Genomic DNA, 18039 nt, shown 5'->3' with positions numbered 1-18039 from the left:
CACTGCTATAAATTATGTTAAATACACTAAATTTCAGAATATTTTTCTTACGTCAATGAACTGAAAAAACACTGCAAGTTACCCCAAGGGTGCACAATTTTAGCTAAATCTGCTAACAGTTCTCTTTCATTATTTTCCCTCCACTTATAATGCAACCAAGAGACTTTTCATATTCTCCCCAAAATATGAACCTTTAAGTAACTAAGTATCAACATATGCTTATTTAATTCAGTAACACAGTCTCATAAAGACTCAAAGAATCCTCAAACACAACTTGAAATTATGCTTTCTAATATGTATCATTTGATAATTCAATTAGGATATAAATCTAGTATCTTTCAAATATTTTAAAATACATATAGATTTATAATGTTAGGAAAGTCATCTTTGATACATAGAGTACATCTAATAGGTAATCATTTTTTAAATATCCTAAAATGGGTACAAAACATAACTAGAGTCTAATCGCAATGCTGCCCTGGAAACACACACACCTTGCTGATGAGGCCGTCTCAGGATATCTGTTTAACAAGGGTCTTCAGCAATGTAACCTCTTTGAAAGAGGTCCACACAGCTCTATCTCGAACATGATGTATTATGATCCATGAAAAATGTTATATTATGTATCCAATGAAATTCTATCCTTAAGAAAGAGTAAGACTCAGTAAAGTCCATCCTGCTTACCTGACCCTCTAAAAACTTAACAGGAGAAAAAGTTTGGTGATGTACTTGTAAACACCTGCTACACAAATACATTTTTTAAAAGGTAAACAACAAGAAAAGAATTATAGTTGAAATGCAAAACATTTTTATACGGCAATATAAAACTTAAATTCTAATTTCTCATAATTCTCTAGAACAATAAATTATTTGTCATAGGTTACAAATTAAACCTAAAAAAGACACTTAATAGATGATTAATAAAATCCTATCATTCAAAATGCAAGCACTAGTCATCATTCTGCTAGCAGACATTCAAAAGTTTATAAATGACTGCCTTTGAAAAAGAATTGTAAAATTTTTAATATGAAAATGTCAAAACAAAAAGTAACATCTTCAAATTCAGAAGACAACAACTTTTTCCTGTGTTCAATGTAATCTATTCATTATTAGACAATCAAGGAGTCATTTTTAAATAGTACAATAATAGCCTAATACAATAAACACATAATGAAATAGGTAAAAGTACAGCAGAAGAGACCAAAAAATTGTACATATTGGAAATCACGTTGTTGATATTTTAGAGATCAGTAGTGATTAATTCATACCAAATTATTAAACTATTAGAGATCTTATAAGTTATAAACCCAGCTAATTATATAAAACATCAGTTTAATGTCAAGCCAATATAATTTCCTCATTAGCTTCTTTAAAAACTATTTGTTAGTGTATTTATCCATCATGTTTTAAAATCTTTATAATAATAATTTCAAATTATATATAATGGTCTTAATGTCTAGTTCTATACTATGTTTCCATCAAATCCCATCAAGTTTCAAGTAGAATCGTTACCAGCCCAACGGCTGGTAAATGTTAACTTTTTTCTCATTAAATGTTCCATTATAAAGTCTTTTTCAATATATGTAAACCTGACACATTAGTTCTCTAACAATTAAACCTATGTATATTCATTTATTTGTTAAAAATCATATTCTCAAAATCTTGGACATAGCTTTTTAAAAATCTGATACAAAGAGCACCTTTAATAAAGACAATTTTTCTGCAACCTGCTAAAGAACATACCATAACTATTTTGGTATAAAAATTAAAATGTTATGCTGAAGGTTAACCACCTCAAGCACAGTAAGAAAACATTTCCACACATCTTAACATGACAGATTCATGAAAAAAAATGCAAGTAGGTACATACTTACAGTCACATTAAAAATATTATTCCAAAACAAAATGATTAAACATGTATTCCAAGATCTACTCAAAATGTCAGTTGTCAATCAAGTGACAGTACTGTTCAGTGTAAAAGTAATAAGAATCTTACAAATATATATGGATATTTAAATGCAAAGGCATTTAATGTATGTATCTTTATCTGCAGATAATCTCATAAGACTTGTTTTTATTGATACTGTATTTGTCAAATGAAAGCAAATAAAATAAGATCACTAAGCAACTATAAAATTCAATACATGCTTCTTGCCCAAAATGACTTCTATGAAACATTTCATAAAACAATTCAATGTCTGTACATACAATAAAATAAGACTAAGAGATAGATATAAAGACTGTAAACATTTTTCCTTTCTAACAAATGAATGTTTGATTCCCTAATACAGAGAAAAAAACCCATGCACAAAACAAAAAGATATCCAGTATTCTTAACTATTTTAGAGCTATATCCAGTATGCTGCTGCCGCTAAGTTGCTCAGTCGTGTCCAACTCTGTGCAACCCCACAGACGGCAGCCCACCAGGCTCCTCTGTCCCTGGGCTTCTCCAGGCAAGAACACTGGAGAGGGTTGCCATTTCCTTCTCCAATACACGCGTGCATGCTAAGTCACTTCAGTCGTGTCCGACTATATCATACTCAAAAACAGAATGCAACATCCAGTAACTTCATGCAGTATGAGCAGGTTTATACCCTTCCTATGGCTTTGCTAAACAGCAGGTAGGATGTACAGATATCAAGCAAAAATATTTACCGACTTCCTATTACTATCTTAGTATATTTGCAATTATGTATTAACATATTTGTGGTATGTGCTATATGTTATTATATTTGCAATTATTTCTATTTCAATTTTTAAATAGGTCCCAAATAATCCAATATTGCTAAAAGAATAAATGCATACCAAAAAAAATGTTCTTCGATAACAAAAATGTTCTTCAAGAAAATGTTCAATAACATGTAAAAAGGACATGAAATTTTACACAAGAACTGGAAACTAGTTTTAAAGATGGATAGCATTTGATGTCTTTGACAATTTGTATATAATTCTTAAAATATTATTTTCATTCTTCTTCACCAAAACTCTGCTTAATTAAGCTTTTCTGGCACTGGATGCAAACAGATATAGAAAAGAGAAAACAGCAGTCTACTTTCATAGGCTTGAGAGACTTCCAGCGCAAAGAATCACTAGCAACAAGATAAAGATACAATGTGGCTGCTCTCAAACAGTGAAACGTTTAACATTCCAACATCCACAGCATTTAAAATCATAAGCCAAACAAGTGATGGCTACAAAAACAATTGTCTAACAGCCATTACATTCATGAGAAGACAACTAATTAATAATTTAAAAGTTCTTTTAAGTTTACAGCTATAAAAATCAACAGTGAAAATTATATATTCATTTAAAAAACAAATTACAGCAAATCCCAAACTCAAGGCCAAACACAACCATGCCTGATTTGACACAGCTGGAACATTCTGCTCTGTCTACTCCCCCTGAAAGATGTAAGGTGGGGCAAACAGAGCTGCCTTCCAACAGTTTTATTCCACACATACAGATAACAAAAGAAGTATTTTTTAAAAAGGTATTCCACTTATTTTTCGTCCACGTAACAGTGTTAAATTTATATAACCAATCTAATTCTTGAAAGGGACCATTCTAAGTGCAGAACAAGCAGAATTATCAACATAAAAAAAGAAGAAAAATTCCTATAAAGGCATTTTTTAAAACAGAAGATGTACTGGATATTTAAATTATCAGTGTGGCATTAAACCTACAGTGGAACAAAAACTAATATCATATTTCCTGGATTAAAGCAGTCCTATTTTTGAGTTTGAGTGAACTCTGGGATTTGGTGATGGACAGGGAGGCCTGGCGTGCTGTGATTCATGGGGTCGCGGAGAGTCGGACACGACTGAGCGACTGAACTGAACTGAACTGATTTTTGTCAGGACAAGCAACTACCATCAGGGGGAAGTTATATTTAATGAATGTTAGCTGTGCACTGCCATACAGAAAGTATTAACAAATGAAAAAATGTGAATTACTAAAATTTTTCAACAGAATTTACTTCATAAGACATCTGAAATAATGTGAAGATTTTGACATTTTATCAGCATTAAATTATTTCCTAAATATTTTTTAAATATTTTATTTTTAAATAAATGCAAACTAATACCAAAAATAATTACTATTACCACCCCTAAAAATCATATATTTTAAATAAAAATCAATACTCTAAAAGTAATTATTTTAATTAGATAAAATTATCTCAGAAAAACAATGAACTTTAAATTTCTAGTAATTTTCATTTTAAATTTAACAATTTATTTCTAAATGTGTCACTTCTATTAGTATTATTATAAAAACTAGAATAATTACCTCTAAAACCTAGGCTAGGACACTACCAAAAAGTGAGCAGCAATATTTTTTCTCAAATATGTGTATCTGAAATGTGTGCTATGAAAAATAAGTCTATCAAGTATAATCTAAAATTGTGTCCTAAGGTCCAAAAGTGATCTATTGGTCTTGAGTATTATTTATCCACCATAAAAAATTACTCAATTTTGATATCCCTAATTTTAAAAAAAAAATTACTTTCTTTAAAAAATTTCCTTCCGTCACCTCAAAAAACATTTTCTAAGATGACAATGAGACCCTCCTTCAGGACACTTGCCCTGCGTACCTATCTCTCCTCACTAACTCTGAACTTACTTCATCTTGTTTAGACTTCAGCATTTTCCTGTGCTTCTACCTTGAGCTTTGTTCCTTTCCTTACCTTGTCTTTCACGCCCTTCTTTGTTTTTGTCTTTTCGTATTTCATTCTTTTCTTTAAGCCAGCATCATATGAAGCCAAAGTGGCTTATGTCCCCAGGTCGGAGAAAGCTATAAAAAATAAGCTCTTACTATTTTTAAGGGGAGGAAAGTAAGCTAGTTATCATCTGCGACAGCATGAGGGGATTTTAACCCACCAGACAAGCCTGTCCAATAAAACTCAGACCTGAAGCAAGTGATTACAACTTCTCATGCACACACATAGAGTTCTTGGAAAGCATCCAAATTTTTTTTCATTTCTTCTCCCTTGTCGAGAAAAAAAGGACTAAAAAAATAATTGGACTATAATAATTCAATCACTTTTACAAGTCTATTGAACACAAAAATGCTTTAAACAAAATCTTTATAAGGTAGGACTTTAAATGTTTTGACAATTTTTTATTAAACACTGACATCCGAGAAAAGCCAAAACTGTTTTCTGCTTCTCACAATTTCTGCTTGAACTAATGGAGGGTCAATTACTAAATATGTAATTTCTAGCTTATTCTAGAATAAAAATCTAACATTTTGCATTAAAAATAAATAGCTAAAGTAATTCCATAATCCTTTGAAACTTTGAATTTCAGCATATCATTATATTTGATTAGGCTATTTTCAAAGTTTTTTTTAAAAAGATTAGCTTTCCAACAACTTAACAGATAATGCTGATTTTAATTTCAGAACAATCATACAAATTCATTTAAAGAAAAAGCATAAGTTTAACCCCTATTTATGCAAACAAAGCTTTATGACAAAAATCTAAAGTTAAACAAATTATCACCAATCAGTTCCCTTAGCAAGGGTGTCCTAATAGCATGTACTCAGTGATAATATTTAATGAGCGTAATTTTCTTTTTATTAGCTGTTGCTAATAAATATAATATTATTACTACTACTTATGTGGCATGAATGCACTTATTGTAATATGTTCAAATCTATAGCAATACTCACATTTAAAATCTTTAATTCTGAATATAATATACTGAATATATTACCAATAAGGCACTAAATTGAAAGAAATTGATATTGAAATGACTATGGCTAGAGATATATTCAGGACTTTATAATATTAATTCTGCTTCTTTGAGGATATAAGAGCGAAGAAGGATGCTTCTTCCCAAATGTTGACCAAATTTAAACGCATGTCTTTTATTAATGCAGATTAGAAAGAATGGTCATACTCTTTCCACACTTTCTTCACATGTGAAGGGGCCTCTAAATTACACAAATGCAGACTGGTATTGGATGCTATTATACAAGACTGTATTTGCATCCTATTGTCCTGAAAATGTTTCAATGTCTCTCCCACACACTAGGTTGTACAATTTAAGTGGTTGATGATAGTCCAGTCCATTCATAAAGTACTTCTTCTGCCTTTCTAACTGAAACCCAAGATTCAGAGGCCAAAAGGGGGAGGTGGGAGACTAATGCAGATTAAAAAAATCATTACAAAATAAAACTTCTGCATGGCATAAGTGCTACAGGCAAAGGCTAAAGCAAAATGACAAAATGAAAAAAAAACATTTAGAATTCCTACAAGAAATTAATAACATATATTACAAGAGCTCCAGAGACACAGGAGAGAAAGATCAGCAACTTGGTGGCAAAATAACCCAGTGATGAATAATCACAAAGAAATCGAAATGGCTTTTTAAACATATGAAAAGCTGCCCAATCAGACTCATAAAGGGATAAATGCAAATTAAAACTAACTCAGATACCATTTCTTGCCTATCAAAACAGCAAAAATCGAGCAGATTGACAATACACTACAAGCAAGGCTGTGGGAAATGATCACTCTCAATGCACACCCACTGCTTACATGAATGCAAAATGATTCAGCCCCTAAGGAAGGGAATCCGGGAATATCTACCAATATCACAGGTCTTGTGCCCACTGAACCAGAAATCTTACTCTGATAATCTCTCCTACAAATAAACTTCTACAGAATTATAAAGACATAACTGACCTAATAATTCTTGTACTAGCAAGAGAGTTGGCACAAATTAGGTGCACACATGAACGAATGTATTATGCTACTTCCAAAAAACTAACTGCTATATCACAGCTACAGAAGAGAGTAAAACAATGAAAGCAACCCCATGGAAGAGGGAGTCGTATTATGAGAGATCTATGCAATGAAAACAGCAAAAGTGAAGCATATATACTAATTTAACTTCTGTATAAACAGAATGCCATTCTTTATGTAAGTACTATCTATTTTTTATTTAAGAAAAATATAAAAATATAGTATTCTATTTGCTTATATTTTCATTAAAAACACAGGTTACATATAGGGAGCAAGGGAGAAGATGGAAATGAACAGAAGCAAGATTTCTTGGTATGTTATTTTTGATCCAGTAACTTTTCCAAAAATTAAAATCAAAATAGTTGACCTGCCAAATATTAGTGGCAAAAGTACTACGTTAGCTCTCTTAAATCACTTGTAAATTGCCATCAATTATTTAATAGATGTTCCCAAACAGAATGATAAGATCACAAAAGCCATGTAAACACCTGCAAAGTCATTAAATATATTACTTAGGTGCTTACTGGAATAGAAGACCAACAGTTACTTCTACCACTTGCCAAGCTGCTCAACAACAAAAACGTTCACCACCACCAAACTTCTGGCAATGACTCCATTCCAGGTTTTCTTTAGTCACAAAGAGAGAGAAGTGAAATGGCAGCTGGAAAGTTAACAAGAAAAGACAGAAATGTTTAACTCTTTTACGTAAAATGTTTAACTTAATTACAAACTGCTATTTGCCAAGTTGCCTTGTTGGATGACACATATACCCATCTCAATACATGTAACTTCATCAAAGGTCAAGCAAAGTAAATGGTATCGTCTCCAATTTAAACACCCGGTGCTGCTCAGTTGCTAAACTGTGTCAGGCTCTTTGCAACCCCATGGACTGCAGCATGCCAGGCTTCCAGGTCTTCACTATCTCCCAGAGTTTGTTCAAACTCCTGTCCATTTAACCTAAGGAAATCAAATCTTCAAGAAATTTAAATCCAAGTGCTTAAGAAATCCAGAATTTGTAAACTGGTAATTGGTAGTGCTGGAATTGAGATCAATACCTGTCTGACACAAAAGCTATCTTGCTCAACCTTTTGATGAGAATAAGCACTAACAGGTGTCATTGTGTCCCTTTGTCTGACCTGTCGTCCTAAAGGAAAGCATCAGTCACTTCTCACAAGAAAAACATGTCCTTTAATGATAGAACATAGGAGTATCAAGGAGTTCTTAAAGTATGTTGTTTATTCTTATCCCTCCTCGAACTGTAAAACTATTTGATGTTCTCAGAAAACTCCAGCAGCGGACATGGTCACTATTTAAAAGAAAAACAAAAAACACTTGGCAGAGAGATGATGGATAGCATGTAGAGAAGACATGCTTCTTAGTTTTGTGAAAGGTATCAACAAGATACCATAAAAAGGGTACATATGAAAATATATTCTGCTAGAAAACCATTGAAATTTATAGGCATTATCATTTCTAACTGGGAATGAAAGGAAAGAGCCAAAGAATTCACTAATATTGAAGTCTATAGAACAGAATATGTGGTGTACCTTTTTAAATTAAAATGTATGTTTTCAGAAAACTAAAACAAAACTATCATATGATCCAGTAATTCCACTGCTAGGCATTCAGTTCAGTTCAGTTGCTCAGTCGTGTCCTATTCTTTGTGACCGCATGGACGGCAGCACGCCAGACTGCCCTGTCCATCACCAACTCCCTGAGTTTACCCAAACTGATGTCCATTGAGTCGGTGATGCTATCCAACCATCTCATCTTGTGTCGTCCCCTTCTTCTCCTGCCTTCAATCTTTCCCAGCATCAGAGTCTTTTCCAATGAGTCAGCTCTTCACATGAGGTGGCCAAAGGACTGGAGTTTCAGCTTCAGCAACAGTCCTTCCAATGAACACCCAGGACTGATCTGCTTTAGGATGGACAGGTTGGATCTCCTTGCAGTCCAAGGGACTCTCAAGAGTCTTCTCCAACACCACAGTTCAAAAGCATCAATTCTTTGGCGCTCAGCTTTCTTTATAGTCCAACTCTTACATCCATACATGACCACTGGAAAAACCATAGCCTTGACTAGACGGACCTTTGTTGGCAAAGTAATGTCTCTGCTTTTTAATATGCTGTCTAGGTTGGTCACAACTTTCCTTCCAAGGAGTAAGTGTCTTTTAATTTCCTGGCTGCAATCAGCATCCACAGTGATTTTGGAGCTCAGAAAAATAAAGTCAGCCACTGTTTCCAATGTTTCCCCATCTATTTGCCATGAAGTGATGGGATCAGATGCCATGATCTTCGTTTTCTGAATGTTGAGCTTTAAGCCAACTTTTTCACTCTCCTCTTTCAATTTCATCAAGAGGCTCTTTAGTTCTTCTTCACTTTCTGCCATAAAGGTGGTGTCATCTGCATACATGAGGTTATTGATATTTCTCCCAGCAGTCTTGCTTCCAGCTTGTGCTTCTTCCAGCCCAGAGTTTCTCATGATGTACTCTGCATTATCAGTTAAATAAGCAGGGTGACAATATACAGCCTTGACGTACTCCTTTTCCTATTTGGAACCAGTCTGTTGTTCCATGTCCAGTTCTAACTGCGGCTTCCTGACCTGCATACAAATTTCTCAAGAGGCAGGTCAGATGTTCTGGTATTCCCATCTCTTTCAGAATTTTCCACAGTTTATTGTGATCCACACGGTCAAAGGCTTTGGCATAGTCAATAAAGCAAAAATAGATGTTTTTCTGGAACTCTCTTGCTTTCTCCATGATCCAGCAGAGGTTGGCAATTTGATCTCTGGTGCCTCTGCCTTTTCTAAAATCAGCTCGAACATCTGGAAGTTCACAGTTCACGAATTGCTGAAGCCTGGCTTGGAGAATTTTGAGCATGACTTTGCCAGCGTGTGAGATGTATGCAATTGTGTGGTAGTTTGAGCATTCTTTGGCATTGCCTTTCTTTGGGATTGGAATGAAGACTGACCTTTTCCAGTCCTGTGGCCACTGCTGAGTTTTCCAAACTTGCTGACATACTGAGTGCAGCACTTTCACAGAATCATCTTTTAGGCTTTAGCACAACTGGAATAGTTGAATATTTTAGGAATAGCTCAACTGGAATTCCATCACCTCCACTAGCTTTGTTCGTAGTTATGCTTCCTAAGGCCCACTCTAGGATATTACTCAGCCATGGAAAGGAACAGAATTCTTCCATTTGCTACAATGCGGATGGCCACAGAGGGGCTATTTTGCTTGGTGAAATAAGACAGAGAAAGACAAATACTGTATGTTATCACTTACGTGTGGAATCTAAAAATATAAACAAATGCCTATAACAAAACAGAAGCAGACTGACAAATATAAAGAAGATACTAGTTATTAGCAGTGTGAAGATGGCAGAGTGGGAAAGGACTGGATGGCGTGTGGGATTTATGAGATACAAACTACCACGCATAGAATAAATGGGCAACAAGGATATACTGCACAGCACAAGGATATATAGCCATTGTTTCGTCATAACGGTAAATGCCACAGATGAGGAAAAACACCGAAGCGCTATGTTTCTGAAATTAAAATAATACTGTTAATCAACTATATTTCAATTTAATTTTTTAAATAAAAAATGTTAAAGGAATGATACACAAATAAAAATATATGTATACATATTTGCATGTGCATTAAAAGTTTTCCAAAAATAACTGTCAGATGGATTAGCGGGAAGTTTTCATTCTGTACTTTTCTAGACTGTCAGAATTTTTTAAACATGCATGAAGATTTTTTCTGACAACAACGGTTATTTAAGCCTCTTATATTTCTTAGTATTTTGTAAGATCCTCTCAAATATTCTTTTAATTACAGTTCACGTTCAATATTATTAAGTGTAACAGATAAATGACTACGGGAAAAGTCTATCTATTCACTTAATACAAGACTACCACTTTTACATACACTGCCTGAGGTAATGGGCTTCCCAGGTGGCACTAGTGGTAAAGAACCCGTCTGCCAGTGCAGGAGATATAAGAGATGCGGGTTCAATCCCTGGGTCGGGAAGATCTCCTGGAGGAGGGCATAGTAACCCACTCCAGTATTCTTGCCTGGGAAATCTCGTGGACAGAGGGGCTTGGCGGGCTATGTTCCATAGGGCTGCAAAGAGTCAGACAGGACTGAAGCAACTTAGTACACATGAGTACTTAGCACAAATGAGCAAACACCTCACAGGGATCTTCCCAAAGTCGCTCAACTAAGATACAGAAACTTTATATAAACCTATAGCTCCCTCATTCAAACCTCAAAGCACTTTCCATTACACCACACTGCCTATTCAAAGACAAAGGTGTTTTAAAGTTAAAATAAACTTATAAGTACTTCAGTTTGTATTTAGGTATATCCCTCCTTTTTCCAAAAAAAGAACTGAGACAGTTCATGGAAATTCACCCTACAGGAGAAAAACAAGTAGAAACTGAGGCACTGGAAAATAAGGGTTAAAAAGAAAAAGTTATTCTATACAAAAGAGAGAAATTCTGAGTGCTTTCAGATCAATTACTGTTTCTTGATTTCTAAGATATCACAGAGAAGAGGGAAAGAGACCACAGTACCATTCCTAAAATCCACAGTAGTAAGTAACAAAGGAAAGCAACTGCTCAGAAATCTGGCTTTCCCCAGTGCCACGCCCAGAAGACTATATAACTGAGGGTCTTTATGAGGGAGGGCTCTGTGATACAGATGGCGAAGCCCTTACAAATATACTAATAATAATTAAAGTAAACAGAGTAATGCCAAAAACTCAATTCATAAGATTTAATTTTTCAAGTATTGCTACCCACATACGATTACAGTTCAATGGAACAAATCTACCTTTAACAGCAAAGTCTTCTTTAAAAGCTAACAAGTCATTTTAATGAATATACCATGTTTTCTTTGTGACCCCATGGACTGTAGCCCACCAGACTCCTTCATCCATGGGATTCTCCAGGCAAGAGTACTGGAGTGGGTTGCCATTTCCTTCTCCAGGGGATCTTCCCAACCCAGGGATAGAACCCAGGTCTCCTGCATTCCAGGCAGACGCTTTAACCTCTGAGCCACCAGGGAAGCCCATACATTAGCTCCTTTTAATTTTAATCTTCAAAATATTTCACCTTAGGTAACTAATTTAGAGGTTATCATCACTAGCAAATAAAATACCTAGACATCATTATTTTCATATTCTTAAAATGTGTTTTCAATATAAGAAAGGCTGAGTCCAAGCTCTAACGCAATGGCCTTGCCGGGGCAAAGTTACTGTCCTCCCCAGTGGGCTCTTCCACACGCAAATAAATACAGGACAGAAAGAAACTGCTCATGTTAACTGAGTTACTTTATAGTAAGCGGGCTGGCACGACCCAAGAAAACCTGGGTCTAGAAGCACAGTGCTGTGTGTGTGGTTCTGCTGTTGCTGTTGTTTGGTTGCTAAGCTGTGTCTGACCCTTGGGACCCCACGGACCTTAGCCCGCCAGGCTCCTCTGTCCATGGGATTCTCCAGGCAAGAATACTGGAGTGGGTTGCCATTTCTCCAGGGGATCTTTGCAACCCAGGGATCGAACCCACATCTCCTGCAACAGCAGGTGGATTCTTTATCACTGAGTCACCAGGGAAGCCCATGTATGTGGTTATTACTCAATAAACACTTAATGAATGAATAAGTAAATGGGAGAGGATATTGGACTTATGGAAAATAATTGACCCACGCAGTATATAACCATGAAGGAACCAAGGAAAACATAGTTTCCAGAATTAAACCACTTGTAACTTTAGCACTATTAACTTATTAACTTCCAGGCTTTCAATATCATTTTCGAGGGTATGTCATTCTACCTTCTAACCTTTGCCTCTAATTTTAGCTTCTCTTCTCCCAAATATTATAAATCAATGCATTTAATTTTTTTTCCAATAAATTACCTAAATGATTGTTCTACACTGAGAAAAACCCAAGGAACTACACCAAAACTGAACCACCATATCTTCCTGAAGCTATCTGACACTTCTAAGAAGCATGCAAGGGATTTACTGCTCCACTTCCTCAGGTATGCCTCACGTTATAAAACACTATTGAATAAACCTCAATGGAATGAACTGCATGCAGCTTCTAAAACTATAACCCTAAACACTTAATGCCAGCTGTATTTATCACTCAAGCACTCTCACTAAGATATACCCTAGAGAGCAAAGAAAGACAAATCAACACTCAATGTGAACACCTCAGACTCCTTCATAAAGCAAAGAAGCATAATCCAGGGAACAAAAAAACTCCCTTTTAAATTCAAATTACATTAATTTGAAATTACTTCACTATCTTATATTATTTTGAATATATAGACACAAATATATATTACATATGTATTTATGTATAAGCACATATACGCACACATTTGAGATCTCCATTCAGACTGAAACTCTCTAAAAGTGGAAACTGGTACAAAAATGTATTCCGTATTCCACATTCCTACAGATATGATTAGTTGTAACTTGTTCAAAGGAAAAAAATCTGTGGCAATCAAAGTTGAAATGTACTAATGTGATCTTTAAAAACATTTTATTAGTTAGCTCACTCAATATTTACATATCATTAAACTGACTATTGGGGCTTCCGTGGTGTCTCAGAGGTTAAAGTGTCTGCCTCCAGTGCAGGAGACCCGGGTTCAATCCCTGGGTCGGGAAGATCCCCTGGAGAAGGAAACGGTAACCCACTCCAGTATTCTTGCCTGGGAAACCCCATGGACGGAGAAGCCTGGTAGGCTACAGTCCACGGGGTCGCAAAAAGTCGGACACGACTGAGCGACGGAACGGAACGGAACGGAAACTGACTATTCCTAGGTATACAGAAAATACTTATGTACTGAATATGAACTATTCCTAGGTATAATTAACCATATTTGCAAACATATAAAGGCAGATATGAATATATATATATATATATCTTCACCACCAGGGAAGCCATTCTACAACCAAGTAGCTCTAAAATCACAGGAGGCTTCCCTGACGGCACAGTGGTAAAGAATCCACCTGCCAATGCAGGAGACGTGGTTCGATTCCTGGGTCAGGAATATCCCTTGGAGGAGGAAATGGCATCTTGCCTGGGAAATCCCATGGGCAGAGGAACCTGCTGGCCTACAGTCCAAAAGGTCGCAAAGAGTCTAGACACGACTGAGCACAAAATCAAAGTCTTAAAATCAATATAAATATTTAACGTAGTTTTTATTCCCTCAAAAGTTGTTATTAAAAAGTCCATAATATGTCCAGCAATCAAAGAAATTTAGTACAATCATCTTATTCTTATGAAAGATGACAATGATTGGATTTATTAAGCTACCAGTGATATATTCTAAACTGGTAAGTAAAACATAAAGGTAATTTGGTAAGGTTAAAATTCACTTACCTCCATATCAAATTAGTAATTAGTTAGATAATCCTGACCAACTACCACTACCACTTAAAAAAGTAAATTTTGTAACCTATAAATCAAGTAACAGGAATTGCTACAATTGCAGTATATCAAAACTAAGAAGAAAAGACCTCATTTTCCACATTTATGCAAACAATTTATAAATGGAAGTTACAAAATCCAAGAGACCAACATGGAGCCACTGAACCTTCAACCTAACAATCTAAAAAGAACATAAAAATGCAACAGAGAATATTTTTTAAATTAGATTTAAATAGTATCAAGTTTAAGATTAGAAACATACTTTCCTTAGATTAATTTACTAAATTATATCACTCTTAGATAATATGTTAAAATTTAGATTGTGAAATGAGTCTGTAGTAAGATTTCTTAAATTTTAAAGTTTCAAAAATAGAAATAGAATATTAATTTACAAGACATTTTATTCCAAATGAAATTAATCAAATAGAAATTTATGACACCTGACTCAATGACAATATTAGAATTCCATACTGAAAAAGGAGACCCTGATGAAGAAAGAAGATTTATGTTACCTAATTATCAAAAGCAAACAAAAATGAAGCTTTTGGCAAAGATGAGCAGATAAATTATTAGATTAAAAATAATTTTTAAAAGGCTGAGCCACTTATTTATCTTCCTGGAAAATCAATAATTTCAAGTAAATTCTCATTTGAAGACAAATGACTGCTAACTTTGAGCCTGCAACTCAGCAGTATTTAAAATACCAAAAATTGGACAGTGAAATCTAGTAGCAGTCAAATCTTTAACCTTAATGTGAAGAAAAACTGAAATTTTTAGAAATATGCCTCAATTGTCAATTTATCCATACAGAAAACTAACGGAAGATAAAAATATCATCCTCTTCCAGACTTTAGTCTCATACCTACAAAGATGAAAGGGCAGAGAAAAGAACCACACATACAAAACCTCAGTGAGACTGTCTCATTAAATTGTCTTTCAAATAACTTGGTTAGAAAGGGTTACCTTAAGATAAAATACAATAATAATTTCTAATAATAACAGTAATAATTTTCCCACTAGGAAGAAAGAGTTAATTAATTTTTTTTAAATTACTTAGTGAGGTAACTTTTGAAATTTTACCACTGAAGGGTCCTACTATGTGCTATGCTTAGCATTTGTTATATACCATTATAATTATATAAATGTTCTGATTAGTTCAAGTTAGATGTTTGAAAGAAAGAGTTTGATGACTTCTCAGCCTGTAATATACTATATTGAAATTTGCTTGTTCATTAATACTATCTCTAAAGAAATATTGATAACAAAGTTAGTAGGAGTGAGTCTTTATATTTTATTCTACGGAGAATGACTCTATAACCTCTAGATAATTAAAGTAAAACATTTAAACATATAAACTGCTCAAGAACTAGGATGTAAAAATCTTCTGTTCCATTCTGACTTCTAATTCACTGTACATCAAAGAAAATCAACTTGCCCTGACACAGAAAAACTATCCCCTTCAGTGATCAGGCAGGTGTTGAGGCCAGAAAGAGAGCCTATTTTCCACAGCCCTTTACCTTGTTTGATCACTGGTTACTTTTGATCTGACACTGCCCTCTCTCTAGTAATGACTTCCCCCTGGTAGACCCTACCTCACATCTGTCAGAAGGAATAAAGGGCATCAAACTGAGACCTGACAACGCCGATGGGCCAAGCGATGGACTGCCAACTGAATGCTCCCCAGCTCCCACAATTTCCAATTCAGCTTCTTTTGTTCTGGTAGGTACAGGGTTAGGGTACCAATGACAGCAGAAAGGATTATGCACCAACTGTGAAACCAAGCCTTCTTGAATATGTATCTTTTATCTCTGCTTCTTCATCTTCTTAAATGCTGCAAACTTCATGGTGGTTACTATGAAATACATATTCAACAGGTGCAATAGAAAGTTTGTTTAAATCCTTTTCCAGGAGAAAACAAAGGACACAATGTATGGTAATTCAACTATAAAGCTTTAAGGAAAAAGTTTCAAACCCATGGTGTGAGATTAATAAAGGCCAGCTGTCAAAGAGCATGTTAATTGTAAATGAAACCACAAAAGTTTTACGAGGACCACTGCTTAGCACCATACACCACCTAAAATGGGAAGATCCCCTAAAACAATGCACACACTCAGAAGAGGCAAGGTATAGATTGTTAAACTATGTATTCTCACACTAATTTGGTACTAATCAGGATTGAAAGTAAGCTCCTCCAGTTTTGTTTAAACAATGTGGTGAGTATATATAACCTTTCTTTAAGGCATTAATAACAATAACTTTAAATGCTAGAAATTTTAAAAATTTGGTCAAAGACCACTTTGATACCATTTCACTAACAAATTTTCAACTGTCATTAGAATATTGCATGAGTTCTTATATATTCATTAATAAATAACCTTCACACACACACACATCTCATCAGGCATGCAATAAAAAGATTTGCAGATAGCAGATTTAGAGGCCTTCTAAGATCAATTTCAAGGTTAAGTCATTTTTTTTTTTTTTAAGAAAGGAAAGGTCAGAAGAAAGAAGTACTTGATCAATAATATACCTAGGCAAACTTAATATACCTTTAATATTATAATGCATAAAAACAAATAACTAACTTTAGACATGGATAAATACAAAATCTCAAAGGTGAGGAGTAAACATTAAGGTGGTTACAAGTTAATTCCAATAACTGGAGAAATTAGTATGTACAACAGCTAAAGAAAGATACACCTTGATGGAGAGAAAGGGGAAAGGCTCTCACATCTGAAGAATGAAACTGTGACACTGGGCAAATCCATACACCAACTGACAATGATTTACACCTTTGAAAAAGACTGTATGTGGTGTTCGCTTCGGCAGCACATATACTAAAATTGGAACAATACAGAGAAGATTAGCATGGCTCCTGCGCAAGGATGACACGCAAATTCGTGAAGCGTTCCATATTTTTATGAAAAAATGCTCAACATCCCTCATAATCAGAGAAATGCAAATCAAAACCACAATGAGGTACCATTTCACACCAGTCAGAATGGCTGCTATCCAAGAGTCTACATGCAATAAATGCTGGAGAGGGTGTGGAGAAAAGGGAACCCTCTTACACTGTTGGTGGGAATGCAAACTAGTACAGCCACTATGGAGAACAGTGTGGAGACTCCCTCAGTTCAGTTCAGTTCAGTCGCTCAGTCGTGTCCGACTCTCCGCGACCCCATGAATCACAGCACGCCAGGCCTCCCTGTCCATCACCAACTCCCGGAGTTCACTCAAACTCATGTCCACAGAGTCGGTGATGCCATCCAGCCATCTCATTCTCCGTCGTCCCCTTCTCCTCCCGCCCCCAACCTTTCCCAGCATCAGAGTCTTTTCCAGTGAGTCAACTCGTCGCATGAGGTGGCCAAAGTATTGCAGTTTTAAAAAACTGGAAATAGAACTGCCATACAACCCAGCAATCCCACTCCTGGGCATACACACCGAGGAAGCCAGAATTGAAAGAGACACATGTACTCCAATGTTCATCTCAGCACTGTTTATAATAGCCAGGACATGGAAGCAACCTAGATGTCCATCTGCAGAGGAATGGATAAGAAAGCTTTGGTACATATACACAATGGAGTATTACTCAGCCATTAAAAAGAATACATTTGAACAAGTTCTAATGAGGTGGATGAAACTGGAGCCTATTATACAGAGTGAAGTAAGCCAGAAAGAAAAACACCAATACAGTATGCTGCTACTGCTGCTGCTGCTGCTGCTGCGTCACTTCAGTTGTGTCCGACTCTGTGTGACCCCATAGACGGAAGCCCACCAGGCTCCCCCTTCCCTGGGATTCTCCAGGCAAGAACACTGGAGTGGGTTGCCATTTCCTTCTCCAATGTGTGAAAG

The 18039-nt window shown here is 35.4% G+C and overlaps 1 protein-coding gene and 1 non-coding gene across 3 annotated transcripts in view; one reads left to right on the top strand and one right to left on the bottom strand.

Annotated features, from left to right (window-relative positions):
- Positions 1-18039, bottom strand: part of FBXL17 (F-box and leucine rich repeat protein 17) — a 526365-nt gene that overhangs the window by 447165 nt on the left and 61161 nt on the right. The gene's annotated exons all lie outside the window — the stretch shown is intronic.
- LOC129559704 (U6 spliceosomal RNA) lies at positions 17001-17107 on the top strand. The gene has a single exon (XR_008686633.2). It is a non-coding gene; the product is annotated as a U6 spliceosomal RNA (small nuclear RNA).

This window comes from Moschus berezovskii, chromosome 8, assembly GCF_049115385.1.
Source record: "Moschus berezovskii isolate FMDL1 chromosome 8, NW_MosBer_1.0, whole genome shotgun sequence".
Taxonomy (NCBI): Eukaryota; Metazoa; Chordata; class Mammalia; order Artiodactyla; family Moschidae; genus Moschus; species Moschus berezovskii.
This window is presented reverse-complemented; position numbering and strand designations above follow the sequence as displayed.